This window comes from Leopardus geoffroyi, chromosome C3 (genome assembly GCF_018350155.1).
Source record: "Leopardus geoffroyi isolate Oge1 chromosome C3, O.geoffroyi_Oge1_pat1.0, whole genome shotgun sequence".
Classification (NCBI taxonomy): Eukaryota; Metazoa; Chordata; class Mammalia; order Carnivora; family Felidae; genus Leopardus; species Leopardus geoffroyi.
In genome coordinates, this window is record NC_059338.1 from 127,762,124 (window position 1) to 127,788,255 (window position 26,132).

A 26,132-nucleotide genomic window follows, 5' to 3' on the forward strand; every position below is an offset into this window, starting at 1 on the left:
CGCGGGGCTCGAACTCACAAACCGCGAGATCGTGACCCGGCTGAAGTCGGACGCTTAACCGACTGCGCCACCCAGGCGCCCCAATAATATATACATTTCTTAACCAGCTAGAAGTATATAGGCAACAGAAAGGTAAAAAGTGCCCACTCCCTTTTCCAAAAGTATTTGATATTTTTATATAAATGCATGGTATTTTTAAATAAGTGTAGTTTACTTATTTTAAAATATCTAGAACTCATACACCAGATCAAAACAATTGACATGAATATATTATCAATTCGCCTAAGCCTGTAAGATGCCTATGTTTCCTCAACTAAGAGTCAAGACCCAGGATCTGACCCAAGATTGTATATTCCTCCCAGATATGGATACAAAAATGCTGATATTTCTGAGGTATTTTGGGGGGTTGGTTACTAGTAAGACACTGCAAACTTGAACGTCAGTTGAGACTTTATCTAAATAGTCAAGATTCTGAATTAGTGGAAACAGAGAGTTTACTGCCCTGAGAGGTGTCCAGGATGGTTCCCTAATAACCAACCATATCTCACTAAGCATTCAGGAAATAGTATGCCTGTCCTGACAGCCTCTATCCTTTTAAATCCACACCAAATTCTAAGAGCGCCTTTTTAGTCAACAAAAATTATAAAATACCACAGTATGGTCAGTTGCTTTAAAAATGCTTTGCTCCAGACCAAATACAAAGAACAAAAATACATTCTTTGAGAGCAAGCACCCTCTATCCAATATTGCATGTGATATTTCTTAGTGCCCTTTCTCAAACCTACTAGAATATTCAGTGTCAACTAGAGAACTCTCTCAAAAGCCAAATTGACTATGGGCTCAGTAAGGACAGACTCTTACCTCTTTCTCTCTCTGTCTCTGTGTCTCTGTGCCCCCGTGCCCCCGCTCCCACCTCGCCTCTCTCTTGACACTGCAGCCAAAAACAGTGGCTAGCACAATACAGTTGCTTAGTAAGTGTTTAAAGAAGGCCAGAGAGTTGGGGGTTTGATCATGAAGCGCCTCACAAACACTGAGCAGAGCAACTAATGGAATTATTGTAGGGAAATTTCTACAGGCACTTCTTTAACAGTGTAGAGAGGACAGCACCCCCAGTTTGTCTTTTGTCGTGTATCTTAGGAGTGCCATTTTTAATTTAAAATGTTCTGTGGCATTCTTGCTTTGAGGGAAAACACAGTTGGAACTCAGGAGCACAATAAGAGAATTAATAACTTTTCATTGAAAATACATGCAATTTTGGAGCTGTCAATTTCAGCTATGTCTCTTTAAATACTTTTTCTTCTAGAATCCAACTGGGTAGATGAGATTTTTTTTTTTAATTCCATTATAGAAGTAATAGCCCTGTTTTGGTGTTTTGTAAGCAGATAATATTCTGCTAGTGACTGTCTTTGCAGTAATGCATTGCTCTGAATTCTGAATTCTATTATTTTACATCTACAGCAGCTTAAAGTGTATTTTTTTATAAACAGCAAACTTCACCTCATAAAAATTCATTACATAAGGGCATAAACAAGTGCTTTTCCTTCTAGTCATTGGCAGTAAGTGATTCATCAGTTTTCCACAGAAAACCAATTTCGTTGCAGATGTTCTGTAATTTCCAATCTCCCTGAATTGTGGAACCATATCACACAATCCCAATGCAAGGGATGTAAAGATTTTTTTTTTTTTTTTTTTAAGGTCTGTGCTTAGCCTCTTTAAATAGGATTGAATATCATTTGCTGTCTCATCAGTTTTATTTTTAAAAATTAAGTAATCAGGCCCCTATTCTTTCCTTTCTTGCCTGTGTTGATTCCACACATGGATGGATAACTGGAAGAAGACTCAAAACCCCAAAATTACTTAATGTCTGAAAACTTATTTTCCCAAAGTCAAACTAGAAATATTAACAGGAACAAAATTTTTCCCAAGTCTAAATTCTTTTTTTTTTTCTTTCTAGATATTTACTTTTATTCTTTCAAGCCCACAGTGAATGAGAAACAAAAGTAAGGGCGATGGAAGGCTGAGGATATGTCCATCTTTCTATTAACAATACAGCCCCTAACAGATATCCTTGGGAAAATCACCTCCAAGACTCGCTTGAGTTTAGTTCGGTCCAGTGTTTCAAAGTTGACATATGGGAAATGGGCATTCAGGTATTAAATAGGGAGTTGAGAGGGAAGAAATGCCTGTAGATTCCATGATAGTCTAAGGCCATATAGTATAAAATAAAAAAATTCTCAGAAATGCTGGCAAAGAAAAGGTTAAATATCTTCTTAAAGTCCAGTCTTTTTAAAAACACCTCAATCTTTAAATTGAGAGTTTGAATCAAAAGCATGGTAATTAAATTTACTAACAATACAAAGCTATAAGGTATAGCAAGGGTGAAGTGACAGATTTTCAAGACCACCAATTAGATTCTGAAGCTGATCCTTATTCACCTCTCTGTCTTGCATTGCATCTCTGGTTACCCACATACTTCTTTTAATGAGTTACATAAGGAAGGGCCGTGGACTTCTCTCAGCAGGGCCATTTTCCTCAGAGGCCTCTGAGTGTGTTTTGAGAAGCATAAATATCTGCCCGTGAGTCTGCCATGCACCCTGGAATCCCATCATCAATGGAGAGTAGTGTGTTATAAGGGAAGAACATCATCTCTAATATCTAATACACTAAATTACATGGAATGTGCTGCCACCTCTAGTGTGTTTCCTGCTGGCACCAAGCAGAGACTAGAAGCAGCCAGAGAAAGGGCAAAATTGGCCACTATACATGCAGCCATAAACTTTGGAGACATCAGTTAAAATCTATTCTATCTTGGGACACCTGGGTGGCTCAGTCAGATAAGTGTCTGACTTCAGCTCAGGTCATGATCTCACAGTTCGTGAACTCGAGCCCCGTGTTGGGCTCTGTGCTGACAGCTCAGAGCCCGGAACCTGCTTCGGATTCTGTGTCTCCCTCTGTGTACCCCTTCCCTGCTCAAACTCTGTCTCTCTCTCTCTTAAAATAAAGCATTAAAAAAAAAAAAAAAAAAAAACCCTATTCTGTTTTCTCATCCCCTGAACTCCTCAATTATTGCACATTTCATCTTTTTACTCACTGTTCAAGTGCATTTTAAACTGGCTTCTCCTTTATACAAACTGAAATTTAAAGCAATAAGAATGATTAACCATAGCTTTCCCCCTCCCTTCAATTCATAAAAATGATTATTGAACACTTTCTTCAGTATGTTGAGCACTAAGAATCCCAAGATAAGTAAGAGATCAGAGTCTACCAAAGGAGAAAAAGATACTGAGAGTGATTAGACAAAATGTCTGGAGAGCCTTGAGATGTGAATAGTTTATTCCATGGAGGACCTGTAAAAAGCCTTGGTAGGAACACAAGACATCTTTGGGTGAAACAAAAGGGCATTGGCATGAAAAAAAAAAAACAAAACACTCTTGAGAGTTAACACATAAATCCTTAAATCCAAATTCAGATGAATACTCATTCAATAGATAATCTTTAAAGATCTACAGAGTACCAGACACTGCTAGGTAAGCACTGTGGATGGAAAGAGAGAGAAAACACAGGACATGTTTCTGCCCATAAGGAGCTCACAGTTTTCTTGAAAACCACTGTGGAAAACAAGATCTGGTTAGAGCAAGGGTTTGTACATGAGCAGGGTGAAGGCAGGTTCATAACATAAGGCATCATTTTGAAAAGAAAGCACACATTGGTCATCTCAAGTGGAGAGCCATGGGGTCCAACAGGAAAGCTAAGGATGCCTGGGAAGACACAAATGGAAAACAAGAGACAAGATCCATGACAGGAGACAGACCGAGTAGCAAATGAGGTTTGACTGAACCCAAAAATCTTTAGCTCTGCTCAGTGGCTGGTACTCTTCTGGAATTTTTTATTCAGTGAGAGGAGTGTTATATAAATCACACTTCAGAAAAGAAACAATGAAGTAATTTGTCCCAGGTTACTGTGCAAGTATGGGAACTACGATCTTTCTGACTCAAAACCCACCTCTTTCTACAATATCAAACTGCTATTCAATTTTATTTCTCAATTGCTCCCAGAGGCTCATTGTGCAACTGGTTTGTCCATACCTTCTGCATTACTTCAGTCTCAACAAAAATCAGGAAAGTATCAGAAAGAAAAAAAGCTTGAACTACCCTTTAGAGTATTGGCCACAATAGAGCAGACATTGGTTAGAATGTCCTATTTGAGTAACCATACTATAATTGAGAAATAGAGAAGGTACAATGTATTCTTGAGATACTTGGATACTTGAGAGGAAAAGTCTATGTAAGAATCTCTTTTCATCCAAGAAATGGAGATGATTCAGAAAGGAGGGGGTATTCTGTTTTCTCAGACTCCACACTGTGCCTAGTCTGTGATGGTATTCAATAATTATTTAAATAAATAGAAGAATAAATGTCAAAAGGTAAAGCATCACAGAAGCTTATTTTAACCTACAAATTGTCAAAGTCATTTTCTGGTGGTGCTGTTTTTAATAATCATACCAAGTATTGTTGGCAGTATACAGAAATGAGCATCTTCTTATATTACTGTAGGACTGTAAATTGTTTCGGGGAACAGATTGGTTATATGTATCAAAAGCTTTAAAATATGCCTCCTTTTTCATGATAAATTACAGTGTATGTGTGTTTGTATATGCACATGCATGCACGCTTGTGTGTGTGTGGAGAGAGAGAAAACGAGAGAGAGAGGGAAATTTTAATTGGCTTACATGATTATAAAGGCTGGAAAATCCAAAATCCGCACAGTAGGCCATCGGGCTGGAGACCCAGGAGAGCCATCGCTGCAGTTCCAGCCTGAAGGCCAGCAGACTGGTGAATTCTCTCTTGCTTGGAGGAGGCTGGTCTTTTTGTTCTACTCAGGCCTTCAGCTGATCAGATGAGACCCAACCACAGATTGGAGGACAATCTGCTTTACTCAGTCTGCCAATTTAAATGTTAATCTCATCCAAACACCCTCACAGAAACACAAGGATAATCTTTCACCAAGTATCTGGGCACCCCATGGCACCAGCCAAGTTGACACATATTTTAACAAATACAACCTTGTGATGGAGGGCTGTCAGCAGAAGATCAAGGAAATATTCTTAGGAAGATCCTCATTAAACATAGGCATAAGCAATGTGTCTCTGAGGCCAGAGTGGAGTGAGGGGCTTTTTTCTAGTTGTTAAGGAAAATGTAGCAATGATCTGATGCAATGAATGCTTAAAGAGTCGACACAGTTTTGTTACCTCAGGCATTTGCATCTCTGGGAACTGGCCCACAAGGCCCAATCTTCAAGTGGTAATTTGTTACGCAGCAATAGATAGCTAATACAATAATACTTTATAATACTGAAACTGATTTTAGACTGTACTCATGCCAAATGGCAATAAACTATGAAAGGTAGCCACATAAGTCAGAGTTAACATTATTTTCATTTTTCTTCTGCATGTTGAAATAAGGTACTTTTAATTAAGTAGTAGTGATAGTATCCTAAATTCAGTAATACCTGGTACACCATAAAGATGCACATTTCTTTTTTTTTTTTTTTTTTTTCAACGTTTATTTATTTTTGGGACAGAGAGAGACAGAGCATGAACGGGGGAGGGGCAGAGAGAGAGGGAGACACAGAATCGGAAACAGGCTCCAGGCTCTGAGCCATCAGCCCAGAGCCTGACGCGGGGCTCGAACTCCCGGACCGCGAGATCGTGACCTGGCTGAAGTCGGACGCTTAACCGACTGCGCCACCCAGGCGCCCCAAGATGCACATTTCTAATCACTTAAAGCTACTTGGATTGAAATATTGTTTTAAGCAGTTAGCTTGTTTCATCAAATTAATGACAATGACCGATTTAAAAAAAAAAAAAGGCATTGGGTGGTTTCTCTTGCTGCTATTGCTGTTTTCATCTTGACTGCCTGTCACATGGTAGGCGTTCTATAACTGAGTATTGGTGAATGGGTTTCCCATAAATTAAATGAGAATTCATTTTTTTTAATGATAAAGTATTTGAGTTTCACCGAGTTCACGGGTTTACTGTACCACTGATCTTTTGAGTATTTATTTTCCTTTATTTCCTATAATTCTGATTACACAGCTATCGTTAAAAGTAGGTATAAGGCATCCCTGAATTTTCTAAAGTTCACATGATGCCTGTTCCAGTCATTTTGGGGAAAGACCCACATTAGTACCTGTTTTCGCTAAGCTCGATAAATCCCAAAATAATCTTTGCTATTATGAGAAAAAGGTGGAAAGCAAAAATAGCATTCAGCATTTTGTTTGAAGCAAACCCGTATGAAGGCATCATGCACCCCAAACAAGAGTGGCACCACCAAGCTCCTTACCTGGCTGGGAGCTACATGCTGCATCTCAGCATCGAGCCACCATAGCTTTGAAGTGTGTCTGTGAGCATCTGTGCTTTATCTTGATTTATGTTGTGCATTTGTTAGCAAGATCTGTCCTAAAGTCTCAGAAAAGCCTTGGAGAGGTTATTTTGGGGGTCTGGGAAGGCTCAAACTTTTTTTTCCATATAAATTAACGGTAACTACATCTTCATTTTATGCCATTTTGGCTTATGAGGGATTTCATGGGAATGCTCTGCTTCCAGATAGCAGGGCAACCTGTATTGTTTATGTGATTGCTAGAGCCAATATTTTACTTTGCTGAAAACATTAACTCCTAGGCCCTCCCATCTGTTAGAACTTGTTTCTAGTCTCCAATGAGGATTAATTAGTTGGAAGATAGAACATGTTCCGAGATGAGCGGCAACCTCCTGAACTAGGAAACTGGATTTTTATCTCCTTCTATTTATCCTTTGAAAAGGCAGAAGTCACATTAGCTGTGTAACTAACCTGCTGGCTCAAGTTCCTCTTGTCTCTCTTAGTGAGCTGTTTTCCTTTGTCTGTTTTTTTTTTTTCAACTTTCTCCGTTGCAAAAGTCTTTGAAAAGAAACTTGACTTTTATCAACTTACAGTCTTTTTCAAACAAAGTTTATTTTCCTTAGATTCGTTGGATTCATTAATTTAAATTAAAACGAGATCTGTGATATTTATCATTGTTACTTTCTTGCTTCAGTTAAATATAGATACTTTATATCCGAATACTTATTTATAGTCAGGCCGAGTAGCCGGGGCAGGGGATCAAGAGCAGCTGGCTCCAGGGGTTCCCAAACAGACCAGGTTGGGTCACCTGCTGCTGACAAAATCCAAAGGCAGTGAAATGAGCAGTGGTGAAACAAGAAAGAAATTTCTTTCAGTGAGGCCAACACCGGAAACACAGTAGACTAGAGTCTCAAAGACTGTCTCCAAAGTGCTGAAAATACGTCCGGATTTACATAAGGAAAATGTGGGGCAAAGGTTAGTGGGTAGGCTCAGGTAGATGGTGAAGGTTAAATGGATCATTGTCTTGGAGTCAATTACCAGTGGGGTTTTGCTGGCTCAGGGCAGTTCTTCTGACTGAGAGGGTAGTTTTGGTTCCCATCAGGAGATGGTTTGCCCTCAGGGTCTTCCGCTTGAATGGAGAGAGGAGCTGGAAAGAAGAACCCACCTAGAAAGTTTGAGGCCAAAATGGAGGCAGCCAAACTCCTCTTTCAGCATACTGAACATCTCCATTTTGAGATAAAATTGATATGGGAGATGTAAAATATATCAAGTCAAAGCAACTGAATTCAGAAACACAGACAACAAACACCAGGCTATGCAATTGTTTACATTAGAAAAATCTGGGGAATCCAGACAAACAATCTAGCCAAAGTTAAATCAGAATTTCGTCCACCACAACTTGTGCTAGAGTAATCACTCCATTCAGGTAGGACTTTTAGGCCAAAGCAAATCTGGTACCTTTAGCAGAGTCGTAGTGAACTGTAGAGCAAATATTACACAGCTATGCAAATATTAAAAGTTAAGTATCCTCTGGGGCTTTTATATTTTTTCCCAAATCTTTTTATTTGAGGAAATATTCCTATTACAAGAACCAAGCCAAGTTCTGCCTCCCCCATTCCAGTCATAGGTTTACTGGCCATGACACTCATTTGGCAAGTAATTATCAAATCTCAGGCTTGAAAGAATTTTGCAAGAATTCCTCCATAAAATTTTTGTCAAGTGGATATCCAGACTCTTATTTTGTTACTTCCAATGATTGGACTCACTGTCTCCCGGGAAAGTACCAGTCATGCTTTTGATCAGTTTTATTTACTTAAGAAGTTTACGTGCTATTTTGAAATAGGTGCCTGTTGGTCAGAATCCTGCCCTGTAAAATCATTAGAAATAAGTCTAATCTTCCTTCCCCAAGAGAATCATGTATCTCCTTAAAGTAAAAACAAAACATGGCTCTCTTCCTTTTCTCTTATCTAATCAGATGGCTCCAGGCTTATCTACCCTCACTCTGGCACACACACCCACACTGCAAAGGGTAGCTGGGTCAAGGTGTAAATTGGGGGCAAAATTTGGACCACACTCCCAGTGCTAAGTGTTGAACCCCCAACATGGGGCTGTAGCCTCCCATAGAAGGGGTGCCTTTTATAATACTTACAAAGGCACCCCCTGTCAGGTTCACCTGCCAGGCCACTTGCAGAACTTGGTTTATCTGCAGAAATTACCTTCTTATACAGACACAGATGTTGTGTAGTTGGGGGATCTGTGTTCCTTACATGACATGACATCAGATCTCCCCTCTGTGGGAGATTTTTCTATTGCCAAATATTTCTATTGCCGTCGCCATGCCTGCATCACCAGCTTCTCTAAGATGAATTTTTCTTAATCTATGTTTTCTTCTAAAGTTACATATGTATGGGACACCTGGTGGCTCAGTTGGTTAGGCATCCGACTTCGGCTCAGGTCATGATCTCGCAGTCCGTGAGTTCGACAGCTCGGAGCCTGGAGCCTGCTTCAGATTCTGTGTCTCCCTCTCTCTCTGCCCTTCCCCCACTCATGCTCTGTCTCTCAAAAATGAATAAACATTAAAAAAAAATTAAAGTTACATATGTATAGACAATAAATTGTACTTTCACATCCTCTTTAGTATTCCATAATTTAGCTCTTCAATAGCTCTTGTCTAATTACTTCATCAAAGTTGAACTCTTGGACCTGATTTTCAAAGACCATCATAAATTGGGTCTAACTTGAGACTTTAACTCTGACAGGTTCAAAGCTTAACTATCATTATCCCCAAACCCACTTCTTTACTATGTTCTTTTCACTGTATCACCTATCCAGTCACCAGGAAAGGAAACTCGGGATCTGTCTCCATTTCTGCTCCTCCTTCACTCTCACATTCAACTGGCTCCCTCGCCTGGGGGAATTCTACTTTTGCCTTCTTACGAGTTGTTTCTACCCACTACCATTTCTACTCCCTGCCTGAGTTTAGATTGTTCTCTCTGACTTCCTTGCCTCCAGTCATCCAACCCGTCCTTTACAATGAGGATTGTATCCAAATTTCAAATTCATCAGGCTTCCACACTTCTCAAGTCTCTGATGGTTTTTTCTTTTTTGTAAAAGGAAAAATAACTAATTTGGCACTGCATTCAAGAGTCTTTGATTCTATCCCCCATTTGCTCCCCACAATGGAAACACCATCGACTTCCATGGTTGTGCACTTCAGATGATTCAGCTCCCTTTATGACTAGTGCTTCCTAATTCTTCCCAAATGCCAGCAGCCATCAAGGCTATAAGAGCCTGATTATCTTTGTTCTAGTGCATGCCAGTTAGCAGACTTAAATAATAATCACTCTTAATAATCAAATTAGGAACTAATAGTAGGGATTAATTTATTGTGACAAGAATAAGTCCCCTCAGAATGATACTTCAGATTTTAACATGATTTCTACTGTTATTCTGTCCTTAAATGTCTGCTATAAACGTATCACTTCCACTCTTAGTAGACTCTGCCCTGCTGTAAATGGCAATGTCGTATTTGAGTACTAGTTATTTGTACCTTTGCTTGTTATCTTTCACTTTGTGATTTTTATATACTTTCATACATTTTTCTTACATTTCTCTTCCTTCTCTGCAAGTCCACAGAATATGAAATCGTCACATAAGAGCAGGATCACATGGGGATGCCTGGGTGGTTCAGTTGGTTGAGTCCGACTCTTGATTTTGGCTCAGGTCATGATCTCGTGGCTGTGAGTTCAAGCCTTGCATTGGGATCTGTGCTGACAGTGTGGAGCCTGCTTGGGATTCTCTCTCTCTCTCTCTCTCTCTCTCTCTCTCTCCTCTGCTGCCCATGCCTGTGCGCATGCTCACATGCACTCTCTTTCTCAAAATAAATAAATAAACATAAAAAAAAAAAAAACAGTAAGACCACAGACTTTTAACTATGTTGGAAAAAATATTTACTAATCATTTCCCCCCCAAACTAATAACTGAAGAGAATTTTACCCTGTGAAGAAGTTAAGCCAGAATCTGTTTTAAATTTGCTCCTAATATGTTATGTTGAAATATTGAGATAGTTTAATGAAAAAAAAAAAAAATTAAATAAAAGTTCTTATCAGCAGAAAGCTTACTTGGCTCCTTGTCATCAAGCCTTCCTGACAGTTCAAGTAGATACAGGGTAGAAAAAAAAAAAAAAATCTCCTTAGAGCTTAAAATAATCTGAAACCCACAGATAGGAGGGTGGGTTGAGTCAGATCCAAACCTAGACTATACCAGGGTATCTAGATTTCCTACATTTTTCAGAATGGATGGAGATCTGCTGTCTCAAGCCCAATACCCTCTTGCTTGATCAACATAGTACTTAAAAATAAACAAAGAATCTGGTGAGTGGGAGGGAGGGGAAAGTGGGTGATGGGCATTGAGGAGGGCACCTGTTGGGATGAGCAACCAATTGGTATGGAAACCAATTTGCCAATAAATTTCATATTAAAAAAATAATAAAAATAAAAATAAAGAATCAAAAACAACCAAAAGGAGGTGAAGATGTTACATTGACAACACTCTTCTCTTTGAGAGCAGTTTCAAACTTTCAGGAAACAGGTTCATGGTGGAAAGACCATGAACACAGGGAGAAAAGGTTTTGCTACACAGTGACAGATATCTAAAGAGTGAGGAACCTTTCTTCCAGAGAACTTTAGTATTGGGTTAATCAAAAGGTCAGCACCTAACTGGCTTTCTGTTTATCCTGAAGGAGTCAAGCCTCAAGGAGGAAAAGCTGCTGGACAGGTAATACCTCCTGGGGATGGGTCACAGCCAGACGGCTCCAGGAAGCTGGAAATAAGAAGTGAAAGCTGGGAACCCTAGACTGAAGAAGACCATGCATGAAAATGGAACCTGGTAAGGCAGTCTGAGCCATCACAGATTAAAAAGAAAAAAAAAAAAACAAAAACCCACAATTATCAAAATTGGTATCTCATTTTCTTTGTCCTTTCTATGGAGTGTCTCATTAATATTTATGATGTTTTAATAGTATTTGCCTCATTTTGAAAAAGACAATTCTCTAGAGTTGGTTTCCATTGTTACCAATCGATGAGAAGTCTGGGGTAGGCTTTTAGCTACCTAGGAAGACAATGGAACCACCCAATTGTGATTAATCTGAACCATAGCCCCAAAGTCTAAGTCTTTAAGCATGCGTTTCAATCATTTTAATGCAAGCATCCCATTACCTTGTCTGAACTCTAACATTCTTCAAATGAGTGTTTTTCGAACTACAGATCAAGACCCATTAGGGGGTCATTAAATCAGTTTAATAGCTTGGGACCCATATTTTTGAAAACTAAAATCAAATAGAATTAAGAAGAACAGAAAACAACTTCCCTCACATATGGAAAGGGCAATGTATGAGTCAGGATAAGATAACCTATACTCATATCTAAGTGCCTTTAACACAATAGAAGACTTCCCTATCCCTCATACAAAGACAGCTCAGGTTAACTGAGCCTCCTCTGTCTTACAGCTTCCAAATATGCAGCATGTAGTCTCCAAGTCAGAGTGTTGCCTCCAGCAGCAAAGAAGTCTTTTGCCCTAAAAAAATGGAAATGTGCAAAAGTTCCTAGTCTGAGAAAAATTGTCACCTTATTGGGAAGAATTTTTGCTCTGATGAAGAATCCCTGTTGCACTAGAGAGTACTTGTCTGAGCTTCACATCCCTTTTGCTCAGCCTCTGTGGGCTCTATCCATTGTCCCTTCATCTTCTCAGCCTTGGTACCTAGCTCTAACTAGGTGCTGCTATGGACTGAACTGGCCCACGCCCCACCCTCCAATTCATATGTTGAAGCCCTAACGCCCAAAGGGACTGTATTTGGAGATAGGGATTTTAGGAAGCTATCAAGGTTAAGTGAGGTCATAAAGGTGGGGCTGTAATTCAGTAAGACTGGTGGCCTTATCAAAAAAGGAAGAGACATGGGAGCTCTGTCTCAGCACGCACATATAAAGGAAAGACCATGGGAGCGCACAGAAGGAAGCAACAGTCTTTGAGCCAGGAAGAGAGCTCTCACCAGAACCTAACCAAGCTGGCACTCTGGTCTAGGACTTCCAGCTTCCAGAACTGTAAGAAAATGCATTTGTGTTGTTTAAACCACCCAGTCTATGCTTATGGCCACCCAAACAGACTAAGACAGGTGCTGACCTTGGATAATCAATAATAGCCTATAAGTGTTAAGGGTCTCCTCTGTGCAGTTTCCCCTCACCTATCCAAGCTGAGTTCATTCCTTCCCATCTTAGAGGAGCGTGTATACACACTGCCTACATCACATTCTATTGTTACTAATTGTGCACACATTCTCTCTTCTGCTAATATGTACATTCCTGGAGAAGAAAGATCGGTCCAAAGATAATGCCTGATGGTGGGTAAACATGAAATAATTATAAGAGGCATTAATTATTAAACATTATTAATTCCATTTTGCAAACAAGAAAACAAGTTCTGGTATTACCCTGAGGTCTTGCTGTAAGCGGTCAGTTGAACTGAGATTTGAATGAATGTATGTCAATTTCCAAGTCACATTTTCTTTTATTATTAAGTTACAGCCCTCCCCTCATCCCTTTCCCTGTATCTTACCAAACTTTTGGACTTGGTCCCATCTCCACTTTCCCCACTGACTCATCTCTTCATTACTCCCTTCTCTGCTTTTCTACCATCTCTGCCCCTTCAATCCTATCAGTTTTCTGTGTCCTAGGTCTTTAACCCATTGTCATCTATCTACATTATTGGACTTGACACCTTGATTAAAACAATGCAATATTATAATATTGAGTGACTCTATATTTAATTATTTAACAATGCTTTCCTTCATGGGCTAGTTATAATAGCATAGCTAATGAATCAATTTAATTAGATATAAACAAATTTGTTCTGCTTTCCTTTTAAAATTAATCTGATTCTCTTTTTCATCATATTTATTACTACAAAATAACAAATGCAATCCTTTGTTAAATTGCTTACATCCGTTGGTTTCATATTATCAGGCACAGAAATGTTTGCCATCACAAGTCTTTAATTACTTTTCCCACTCATAGTAGGCACTCCCAAGTACTATATAATATGAATTTACTAAAGAATTATAAAACAAAGAAGAGCAAAACGTCAGGCTTCTGAAAAGCCTGATCATCATCATATTTTGATGATTCAGACAGAGCAGCAATATAAATAGATTAATAAAACTAAGAGTGATTCATATTTGTTCCCTGGTGCAATTAGCTTCACTAAAGAGAGCATGATGCCATTCTAAGGCTGAAGGAAGACCTTGTAGCTGAAGTTTTAAATATGCCACTTTAAAAAAAGTGCTTTATTTAAATTTGATTGACTGTCCTCAAAGCATAAGGCCTTAAAATATTTATGAGTCATTTTGGGTTGAATGCAACCCACAGCAAGCCATAGTGGCTATAAAAAAGCACATTAAAAATACTAGTAATGACCCATAATATTATTTTCAAGATAAATCTTTTCCTGATCAGTGATAATGCTGTCTCATTCTTTGAGTTACCATCTTTATTTGTTAAAAAGTCTTGAAGTTTCAGCTCAAAGATGTTCTCACAACAGGGTTCCAAATAAGTTAATAGCCTGTTTTAAGAACTATTGGAACCAGACAGTAAAAATTGAAGCCACCATTGCAATTGAGTTTGCTCAAGTCTAGCTTATAGTTTTTTCCAGACTCTGGGATCAGCGGTTTCAGAGAGAGAGAGAGAGAGACAGAAATCAAGACCCCCAAATTTCCAAAGAGCCCTATCCAATATATTCACTGTATTTCAATATGCCAGAAGAAGATTCCATGGTGTAAGATAAGCTCCTAGGGCAGTATAATATTAAATGGATGACAGCCTAGACCCATTGATTCTACTGCTTAAAAAAAAAAAAAAAGAATGATTATAAAGGAACTGCATTGTTATTGACTTCTATTTATTTTTATAAGGGTTGTTAGTCCCAGGCCAGTTGCTCCTTAATTGCTCAACAAGGTCTTGGGTGGCTTTCTGCTCAACTTGTGTGTTCCCATGGAATGCAGTCTAATTGCAAATATTGGCGATCCATGAGTCATGTAAATCTCATTCTATGAAAAGCCACATGTAAGCTTCTCCTACTAGGAATACATTCATTCCAATGATCTGTTATTCTAGATTATTCACACTGCTGCCCTTGTTCAGTCATTCAATGTATATCTTTTGCATGTCTACCAGATGGCTGCTGTATTTAGCATGGGAAAAACAAAGTGATAAGATATAGTTCTTTCAACAGGCACACAAGATGGCAGACAATTGTTCGATGTTTCAGGAATTACTGGGTTGTAATCCTTAGAATGACTGCCTAGTAGGGTAGGTGTCACCATCTTCATTTACATATGGGGACAATGGTGAAAATAAACCTGAGCCTCAGGGTAAACATTAAGTCCAAGGTCACAGAGCAAATATGTTCCAGAACTTGCCTTCACATCTAAGGTAGTTTTATCTAATCCCCAAACCTATGGGCCTTTGATTATTGTTTTCTGCTTTCCTTTATCAGTTTAAATGTACGGTTTAAATTTAAAAATGAATTAATTTTGTTTGTAAGTCTTCCTCAAACCATCCTTGTTCATTATTCTTAAACACTGACACTTTACTATGTAGTAGGCTAAAACTGTAATACGTTTCATCTCTTTAACAAAAATAATACTATTTAAAAATATTTTAAGCACTCAAATATCATACAGGGTCTTGTGCCATGTATATGTTTTTACTTCCCCCACATGCAAAGAGAATAAGTGCACAGGGAGCAGGCCCAAATGAGCCCCATTCTTCAGGCCAGTCATAGGGGTAAAACAGCTGAATGTAGAAAGAGTGTGGTCATGAAGAAGCATGTCCTGAAGAAGAGCCAAAAAGGACTCACAGTCATTCTAGAATTTGAGGAGTGATTTTTAACACTCCAGGAAGAAGTGAGTCAATAAGGAAGAATGTAAATCAAATGGGTACCAGTGAAAGGAAAAACACAGTCACTTTTATGTAAATCAAAAGATCTGCTTTCGCCAAAAGGAAATTCTGGGAAATCTCTCTCCTACACATCAGCAAAATGCAGGCAAGTTCTCATTCGTTTTCCTCCCTCTGTCAGGAACAATTTTCCCAGCCCAGTGGGGCATATAGGACTAGAATGGAGACGGATGGATTGAAACTTATCTTTGCTATGAAATCACGAATGGTACAAATACACCATTTTTTTTTTCCTTCCTTTTTGAGAAATTTTCAAGACTGCCATATGAGTCAGACCAAACTCTGAGCTAAAACTAAGTCTTTCTAGACCATATCTAGATTTAAATAGTAGACTGGAAACCAAGAAATCAATCATTTTTCATTTTGTTAATCTTCTATAATAATAAAAATTGACCCCCTTTTATTTTCAAAAAAAGTTTTTGTTCATAAAAAATAATGGTTTGTGGTGGACTTTTTGACAGTATCATCACTAATAAAATAATAAATAAAATTTTGATAGTATTAATAGATTATAAAAGGTTTTAAGAACTAATTGTCACACCAGCATTTCACACTTTACATATTATTTAATTTCTATTTTAATGGCATATAATTTGAGATCTTTTACCCCCAAGTAACTTTGTGAAAGTCTGTGTGGTACTTAAAAAGTAAATTGTCCACACGTTTTTGGAAATCTGAGAAATCTTTATCAATATCCTCCTAAATATTTTCAGTTTTTTTCTAAAATGTTCCATCCCCTATCAGCAAATTACTTGAAGTCTCAATTTATTCCTACAACAGTCCCTGTGTTTGTTTTTTATTGCTGCTGTAACAAATGAACACAAACTTAGTGGCTTAAATGATGTGAATTTATCATCTCACAATTCCATAAGTTAGAAGTCCAGCATGGGTCTAATGGGGGCAACAAAGTGCTGGCATGCTGTGTTCCTGTCTTGAGACCCCAGGGAGAATTTGTGTCTTGCTCATGGGGATATGGACAGAATTCAGTGTGGTACAATTTGCAGGACTGAGATCTTTGCTTCCTTGCTGGCTGTAGCTAGGAGGTATCTTAGCTTCTCAAGAAGACCTTTCTCTATAGCTTTACATGTGGCCCCTTACTTCCCACAACCAGCAGTGGAGGGGGAGGGGGAAGCAGGTCCTCCCCATGCCATCACCTTGGACCATGACTGGAAAATGTTTCAACTTTCAAGGCTTCATATGATTAGATCAGGTCCATGGAGATAATCCAAGATAATTTCCCTATTTAATGATCCTTAAACTTAATCACATCTGCAAAGTTAATTTTGCCTTGTAAGTGATATATTCACAGGTTCTGGGGGTTAGGATGTTCTGCCTACTATAGCTCCTCTACTATAAAGAAAGGCTAGATTCCTTCAGATGGTCAAGCTTTTCCAGTAACTCTCAAATTAAGATGGTTCATTGCCCCAAATTTATATTTCAGAACGAGAAGATAACAGTCAAAATCCACCTCCATCCTGTTGCCAAATCGTCTTTGCTTGCCCAGCATGATTTAATTTTTCTTCCTTATTTTTTATATGATTCTATTTCTATTCTTACCATGATGATTTTACTTAACTTCAGGGTGTTCCCTTTATGTTTGGAGTTCTTGAAACCTGTGCCAGATTTCCTCTAGACCCACCTTTCGTCATTCCAGTAGACCACCTGCCCAATAAACAGAATATTATAGTTCCTGGGCTAAATCCAACATATTTTACCCCCATCCAGTTTTTAAAAAATGTGTATTGAGAGGGGTGTGGGGGAGTAGAGGGGCAGAGAGAGTGGGAGAGAGAATCCCAAGCAGGCTCCTCATTTCAGCACAGAGCCTGATGTGGGGTCCATCCCATGAACCATGAGATCGTGACCTGAGCCGAAATCAAGAGTTGAGCGCTTAACCGACTGAGTCACCCAGGCACCCCAACTCCCATTCAATTTTAACTCAGCCACACCTTAGTACCTATAATTAAAAAAAAAAAAACTTTTTTTAATGTTTATTTATTTATTTTTTTTTTTAATTTTTTTTTTCAACGTTTATTTATTTTTTTGGGGACAGAGAGAGACAGAGCATGAACGGGGGAGGGGCAGAGAGAGAGGGAGACACAGAATCGGAAACAGGCTCCAGGCTCTGAGCCATCAGCCCAGAGCCTGACGCGGGGCTCGAACTCACCGGACCGCGAGATCGTGACCTGGCTGAAGTCGGATGCTTAACCGACTGCGCCACCCAGGCGCCCCTTTAATGTTTATTTTTGAGAGACAGTGACAGAACATGAATAGGGGAGGGGCAGAGAGAGAGGGAGATACAGAATCTAAAGCAGGCTCCAGGCTCCGAACTGTCAGAACAGAGCCCAATGTGGAGCTCGAACTCACCAACCAAATCGCGAGATCATGACCTGAGCCGAAGGTGGACGCTTACCCGACAGAGGCACCCAGGCACCCCGTTAGTACCTATAATTTTTAGAGTTTTTCAGTTTTAAATATTAAATTCTAAATTCTTTCTCTCTGGTATTTACTATTGAGCTTTCCACTGCCAGTCTTGCATGACTACCAAATCTTCTCTGTCATTCCATCCAGTCTTCCAGGTCCAACTTCTCTCTACACTAATCGTCATTTTTATTAGACTCATTAATTTTTATCAGAGCAACTTAATTCACTAATTTATTGATCAAATAGTTATTTAAAACTACTATTCTCTGCTAGATATTGTGTTGGTCAATGCAGATTTTACAGAGACATTACAGTTGTCCCTAATCTGTTTACAATCTGGTTTCAGTCTCCTTCCTATTCAGCCCGATCCTCATGAAAAGTTTCAACTGTTTATTCACAAGTATTCAAAATTTTCTTGACTACTTTGTACTATTCCCACTGTGTAATTAGTTCACCCAAATAAAGGTTCTGTGCTTTTCTAAGTCATTAATTAGGCAAAACAATAAGTATTAGGTGGTTGAATAAATAAACATGGGCAAACCCTAAACTCTACTTTCTCTTTTGAATTCCCTGACTTTTGAATGAGTCTGTCAAGCCTTTGCTAGACCAATACTGCTCACTGATTCATTTAATTAATTTACTACTCTCTTTACATTGATGATTTCAGAATTTTTCTGCTTTTCTTAAGCCATCCATATATCCCTGTTAACAACCTGTTCTATACATCACAGAAAAAAAAAATGAAGATCACCAAGTACAAATTCTCTTGATTTCTATCACTTACTTCTCTCCGAACTTACTTATAACGGTAGTCCCTACTTTCTAGGCTAACTCTGCACTCACTTTACCTCACTTTGTGGACAATGCTACGTCCCAAGTGTCTGGATATTTGTTTCATCAATTCTCTAGCTTCTTCTGCATCTTCCATGTTTTCTACACCATTGGCTACAAGTCTGATTGTCTCCTATTCTAAGAAGAACTTTCCCATTCATTTCTTTTATTCCCTTAACTACTAAATATTTCATGAAAATAATCTTTCCTCTATCTCATTTCCTTCTTAATCCCTTAAGATCTTATGACTGCCCATAAAATATCATTGCAACAATTATTTAAAAGGTCATTTAGAATCTATTGGTCACTTCTCTGTTCTCATCCAGCTTGACCTCTCTATAAAAAGATGCTATTAATAATCCTTCTATATCTGAAACTCTCCCTTGGCTTTCATGACAGTGTTGTACTTTTCTGATTGCTCATCTGAGCAGCATTCTACACTTATGACTGCTCCATCTAAGCCCTTCACTGACTCCTTTCTTTCTGTCTGTCCTACATCCAGTCCTCCAGAATGACTTCTTAGTCTATGCTGGGTCCAGAGGACACTTCTTCCTTATATATGGTGTCAGTAAATACCTTTGTCCTGATTACTCTCCAGTCTCTATCTCCAGTCCTGATATCTTAAGAGATGCCCCATATCAAATCTTTAAGCCAGTCTTCTCTCAACCTTTGCAGGGCTTGGTTCAAGGGTACTAATGAAGCTGGCATATCATCTGTCTAAATATTTGAAAATTATAAATCCATCTAAAAAACTGATAAAATTGGGGCGCCTGGGTGGCGCAGTCGGTTAAGCGTCCGACTTCAGCCAGGTCACGATCTCGCGGTCCGTGAGTTCGAGCCCCGCGTCGGGCTCTGGGCTGATGGCTCGGAGCCTGGAGCCTGTTTCCGATTCTGTGTCTCCCTCTCTCTCTGCCCCTCCCCCGTTCATGCTCTGTCTCTCTCTGTCCCAAAAATAAATAAACGTTGAAAAAAAAAAAAATTAAAAAAAAAAAAACTGATAAAATATATGTATTGTTGATTCTTCTATTCTGACAAGTATTCCTCCATAAAAACTTGGAAGTCCAGGTTCAAATTTAAACCTCTTGTGTTTCTGGGAACTTATCTCTAGAACATAACAGAATGGGGCAACCATTCTAGACGTCTCACCTCTCCTTTTCCTTTTTACCTTCTGGCTCTATTCAGTACCACATACGGCTTCATGTATAGGCATAAGGACCCCCATCCCTCAGGTGCAGACTGCATCCATATCCTTGCAAACTTTGAACCCTCTTTTGGACCTAAGGGAAGTATATCAGAGGATGTACCCAATGAAGAGGGCTACATCAATCCCAGAAGTGGACTTTGGGCCATTTAATTATGGTATGAAAGGGTCCCAACCCAGAGTTGATCTATTAATTGCCAGTGGATTCCAGGGCACATACCCCTTAGACCTGTGGAGTCCTCAGCCAAGGGGAAGCATATCCAAGCCAAGCCAGGAGAAGAGTAGAGACCTCCAAATTGTGGGTCCTAGGGCAAGGACTCCTTTGCCAGGATCTGAGGACAGGACCACAATTACTACTTGCCAATCATCTCTAAGAATGTTATACTGACATATCCAATTTTCTTTTCTTTTCTTTTTTTTCCAATCTGAGTTTATTTCACCAGGATTATTCTTTCTAATTCTGATCCTCCCCCTATGGTCCTGTATATGTATCCAATCTACCTAGCCACACAGGTCAGAGAAATCAAACTCATCTTCAACCTCATCACTTTCCTCTACCCTTATTTGAATGGTCACTCAGCACTATGGCACTGGTCTCTGAAATGCATTTGTCTCTTTAATTCTTTCCAACTTCACTTTCACTGCCATAGCTGAGACATTCATTTTCTTTCCCGAGTAGCCTTTCAACTAGTTTTCTCTTGGTGATCTCTTGACTCTCTAGTCAGTTCAAGTTATCTTTCAACGGGTCAGATAATGACAGGTCTCTCTTCTAACTCTTCATTGGTTTCTCACTGCCAATCAAAACTATTTTTACGATGTCATCATATGCTTTTTACTTAATCCATCACAGATTCCTGCTCTGGCCATACTGGCTAACTTATGATGCCAACATCTAAAAACTTTTATAATTTTACTTTTTAAAACTTTTCTTCCTTTAGCTTAGAACTTTCCCCTACTTCTGAGTCTATTAGGTTCAGCTCAAAAACTATCACTTCAGGAAACCTATCTTGATCCTACTTTCAGAATTAAATCAGTTCTCCTACTTTTAATTCATCTTGATAATTCCTCTACTCATTCATTCATCTTTTCCTCCATCCCTCCATCCATCAAGTCATTCCACAAATGTTCATTGAAAACCTACAATGAAAGAAGCTGTCTTCTCTGTCTTGTAAGAGTTTCTGCTCTCATGGAGCTCTGATTAGTGGGGAAGAAAGATATTAATCAAATAATGACCCCAAAATATAAGGATAAACTGACATGAACTAAGAAAAGAGCTCTGAAAGAGAGGAACGTGTTTTGTAAGAATGCATGACTAGTTTTTACTGGGCAGTTGAGGAACTGATGAGCAAACTGAGATTTGAAAGACTGGTAGGAGTTAACTGGATGAGGAAAGAAGAAACATCCCAATAGAGGGGCTGAGAATATAAAAAGCTTCATGATGGGAGTGACCTTGGCTTATTTGAGGAACTGAAAGAATAAGGTTGGAGTGCAGAAAGTAAGGGCTGAATGATGTGACAGAATCTGTTGTGATAGAGAGGGTCCATCCAGATTTTGTCTTAATTCTTTTATTTTTAAGTTTATTTATTCTGAAAGAAAGAGTGAGAGAGAGTGTTTGCACATGAGCAGGGAAAGGGCAGAGAGAAAGGGAGAGAGAGAATCCCAAGTAGTCTCCTGGCTATCAGTGTGGAACCCGGAGCCTGATGTGGGGCTCGAACCCACAAATCATGGATTCATGACCTAAGTGGAAACCAAGAGTCAGGTGATAAACCAGCTGAGCCACCCAGGCACCCCAATTTTGCCTTAATTCAAAGTTTATTTTATTTATTTATTTTGAGAGAGGAAGAGAAGGGGAGGGGCAGAGAGAGGGAGAGAGAGAATCTCCACACTGTTAGCACAGAGCCTGATGTGGGGCTTGAACTCACGTACCATGAAATCGTGACCTGAGCCACATCAAGAGTCACATGCTTAACTGACTGACCCACCCAAGCACCCTTGTCCTAATTCTAAAAGAAATGGAAAACCTCTGGTGAGTTTTATGCAGGGAAGTGACACAGTTGTGTAAAGAACTTTCTGGTGGTAATATGGAAAATTATCTGAGGATGACAGAAGTGAATGCAGGCTACTCAGTTGTAAGACCATTGTTGTAGCTCAGGTGAGAATTGGTAGCTTGGGCTGTGGTTGTGATAAAGAGAAGTGTACATATTTGATAAATACTTAGATGTTGAAATCATCTAGACTTAGACATGGTTTGATATGGAGGGTGAGAGTGAGGGAGATGCCAGTGTTTTGAGACTGTGCATAACGACAGGTAGTACCAACCACCAAGACAGAACATTGGAAGATCAGGTCTAAGGGAGAAGATCCTTCTAGTTTGGGGAAACTTCTGTTTAAGGTACACTTAAGATCAGGGGAGAAGTCTGTGTTTGATGTAAATTTGAGATTCATTGACCTAGAAATCTCTTAGAAAATACGTAGCATTAGAGAGGATAAGAGCCAAGGACCCATCCTTGAGGAACATCACCACATAAAAATCTTTAAGGTGTGAGTTTGTGTGTGGAAAAGAGGGGTATAGCACCGGGGGGGGGGGGGGGGGGGGGAGATGCACCTGCAGAGAAGTCTGGGAATTTTTTCTGCTTTGGTTTATACTTACTTATGCTTTGTATGTCTCTCCCACTGAAAATTCCTTGAAGATAGAGAGGGTATCTTACTTACACTTACAGTTCCCCAGAGTGTAAGGAATACTGTGTTTATATGATGCTTGAACTGAATGTTGGTGACTTTTTGGCAGCAATTATTTTCTTCCTGAGGAAAACCATTGTCTTTTAAATCTGAAATCATTTGTATTCATTTCATGTTTTTAAACTTAATTCAAAACTGTTTAGGCTATGGTTTAGGTAATTACTCTCAAAGAAAAGTTACAGTTTCATCCTACTCATAAGAGAATGAAGAGAAGGTCCTAGAATTACCTTTCTCTTTGTTTTGTTAGTGAGCAAAGTCTTCTGTACTGATTTTTAATGTGGCTGTCACCAAAACTTGAAACTATCATAAACTAAAAACATAAAATCTAACAATTTAAATTTTCCAGAAGTTATAAACTTCATTCTAGGTCAATTCCATTGCAAAATAACTCTGAAAGGTGAACTTTTTAAACATTTTCAGCAACAAAATGGTTTTGAGCTTGAATAGGTTTCGTTTATACACCTTCTATGATGTCATCTTTTCAGACATATAAAACATTTTTTTAACTCTGGTGTCACTACTTGTATAGCAAGCCAAAAATAGGGAAATATAATTGAGATTAATTATAAATCTGCTTAAACTATTCTCTTGTCACCTTAATCTTCTTTCATAATTTCCATACACTGATCTTAATGTTAAGTTTGCTTCTCTATTTCCACTTTTTATCTGGCTCCTTCCTACAAAAGCAAAATTATATGCAAAAGGAGATGCCTATCTGAAATCTCTAAAGCGGAATGACATGAGTAATGTTTTGCAAAGCATTCTGTTGATGACAAAGATTGAGAGTGACATTATATGTTTTTTGAATTGAGCTGAAACTTTTCCTCTCCTTGGTAATTCTTGATCAGATTTATATAAGAATATAAATAGTGTGTATTCACTTTCAAGGTTAACAGTTCCCTGTCCCCAAAGCAGATCACTGACAAATGAAGGCAGTATTTATTACTTTGTCCCTGGTAGAAACTGATAATTACCTATGTCCACTAAGTGCCTATTTGTAAGAACAATAGGCTTGTAAAAATTCAGTTTCTGAAGAATCTGTTCAATCTGTTCTTTATCCCATGTATGTACTCTTACCATATTTTCAGTTCACTAAATGCAGGCCAGGGAAGTCACGACACCTCCCTTTTAATGTTCTGGCGAGGGGCTCAGTGTGAGTCTGAGAACACCGTTTAATTACAAGAAGTTTTCAAAAGGGGGGCGGAGGGGGGACCAAGAAGCTACACTAGTTTCATTATCTGTGGCGCATATGCTGAAGGAAAAAGGAAAACAGATTTTTAGTGGTTAGTGAATATTGACCTTAAATTACTGGCTCACAAATTAGACAATAATTAGAGACTTCCACTTATATTTTGCTTATATTTCACTTTATAAGACTTTAATGGCTCGTTGGTTTTTCCTACATGAAATGGCAAACATCTTGACAACCATGTTATTATTCCAAGCTGTTCTGGTCTAGAAAGGACCAGTCCTGCACTTCCAGATAATCTCTGACTCTAGCTTCTAGTCTAAGCCTTTGGAAATGAAGCTCATTACAGAGATTAAGGGAAAATTTGAGCAAAACAAAAGATAAAAAATTACTGAGAAAAACATCACATAATACATGAAAATTATAAATCCTAATAAAACAGTACTTTCATTGTAAGTGTGTAGAAGTCTTGGGCTTCCTGGGGCAACAGAGCAATTTCTGGGACTCAGAGAGATCTGCATTCAAATGTTTTTCACCTTTTACCAAGTGCTTTATCTTAGGCAAATAATTTCATCTTTTTTGCCTCTGTTTCCCCATCTACAAAGTGGTGATAAGAGTATTTCTGCTAACTTGCAAAAAACTCTATAATTGTTTCAAGGATTAAAGCAAAAAAGAAATGTATCAATGGTTAGCACAGTGCAGATAGTAACTGAATATTCAATAAAAGTAACTATTAGTAAACAGTGAATTAAAACAGTCAGTTAAACTTTATAATAAGCAATTTGCACGTCGTACCTAAAACCAAATGACAGAAAAAGACCCAAAATTAAGGCATAATCAAAGATATTACTAACAAAAGTATTAAACAAACCAAAAAAAGGCAATATAAATAATTGACCACATAGAATTCAAGACAAGTAATAAGGACGAGGACAAAGGGGGACTATAATCTGATTTTTCCTTTAAAAAAGTAAAGAAGCTATTATGTTGAGAATAGATTATGGTGAGAACAGGATAATAGTCGCAAGTTTTATTTCTCTTTCATTTGAAAAAGTTTCAGAGGTAAGTATTCAAGGCTGGATGGGAGTCTCGTAAGACATTAAAGACCCAAGTTCCTTCTGCTATCGTTCTTCTTTACAATCTTTTGAACATTGATTCCATTCTCAAAGTCACAAGGTGGTTACTGGATGTCTGGCCATCACATCCACAATTCCAGCAGGGGAAACTAGGGAAAGCAGTCAACTCCCTTAAAAAGCTTGTCTGAAAGCCTATGTGAAAGTCCAACCCACCACTTTCCATTTGTATTTCATTAGCCAAGGTTTAGGAACGTGGTCACATTATGATAGGAAAAAGGAAAAAAAAAAAAAAAAAAAAAAAGGATAAAATAGGCAGAGAGAGAAAGGATTTGGTTTCTACCTGGGTTTTCACATTGCGAAAATCCTGCGAAAACATCTAACAACAAGGAAAGTGAAAAGGGTGGTTTTCAGACCATACAGATTGCTGCCCAAATTAATATCAGGTTTCTTTTATTTAGGTGTGCCTGAATATTGGGTAGACAACCAAAAGCTTCTGCTCCAAATCATAGGCCACAAAGAAACATATTTGGAGGGAAATATACTTTTATAGATACAAGTAGAAAGAAAACAGAAAGCCAAAAAAAAGTACAATTAGTAAATTCAAAAGCTTTTTCTTGTTAAAGGCAAAGAAAAAAACATCTGATGAAGCGCATCAGTGACACAGAGAGACAGAAAGAATGAATGAGATTGAGAGGGAACAGATAAAAAAATATTTAAAAAAAGATATGATATAACCAAAGTTATTGAGCAGATTTTTAAGCATATGGAAATGTCATATATAAAATTTAACTAATAATTGAAAATCATGGTGAACTTTATGATATTCGTGGAAAATATAGATCCTAAAACTGAGTCAAGAAGAAAAAGTCTAAATAGATCAATAAACATGAAATTTAAAGTCGTGTCAAAGAATTTTCTTCAAAAGGCATGTGATTCACTGTTTGATAATCAAATTATTCAAGAATTCCAAGAAGATAAATCCCTTTCTTTTTAACTGTTCCAAATAATATATAAAAGGGGGAAATTTTAAAATTAATATAAATAAGCAGTGTAATAGTGAAATTACCCTACTAACAAAACCTAACAAATGATAGTGACAAAAAATAAGAACTATCTCTCTTGAAAATGATGCAAATCCTAAATGAAATGATAGCACATAAACCAAGCAATATGTGAAAAGGAGAGTTTAACTATAATTTAATATTAGTAATCAATATAATTAATTCTCCTAATAGGTTAAAGGAGTAAAATCAAAGATTATTTTGATAGATGATCTAAAGGCAATTGCTAAAT

The 26,132-nt window shown here is 38.3% G+C and overlaps 1 protein-coding gene across 3 annotated transcripts in view; it reads left to right on the forward strand.

Annotated features, from left to right (window-relative positions):
- Positions 1–26,132, forward strand: part of PEX2 (peroxisomal biogenesis factor 2) — a 119,470-nt gene that overhangs the window by 21,111 nt on the left and 72,227 nt on the right. For 2 of the 3 annotated variants that reach the window (XR_006706543.1, XR_006706545.1), the window contains exon 3: positions 11,119–11,264. The gene's annotated coding sequence lies outside the window, so the exon portion shown is untranslated. Of the gene's footprint in view, positions 1–11,118; positions 11,265–11,883; positions 13,178–26,132 lie in introns of those variants that run through there. The other variant, XR_006706544.1, reaches the window with a different exon arrangement.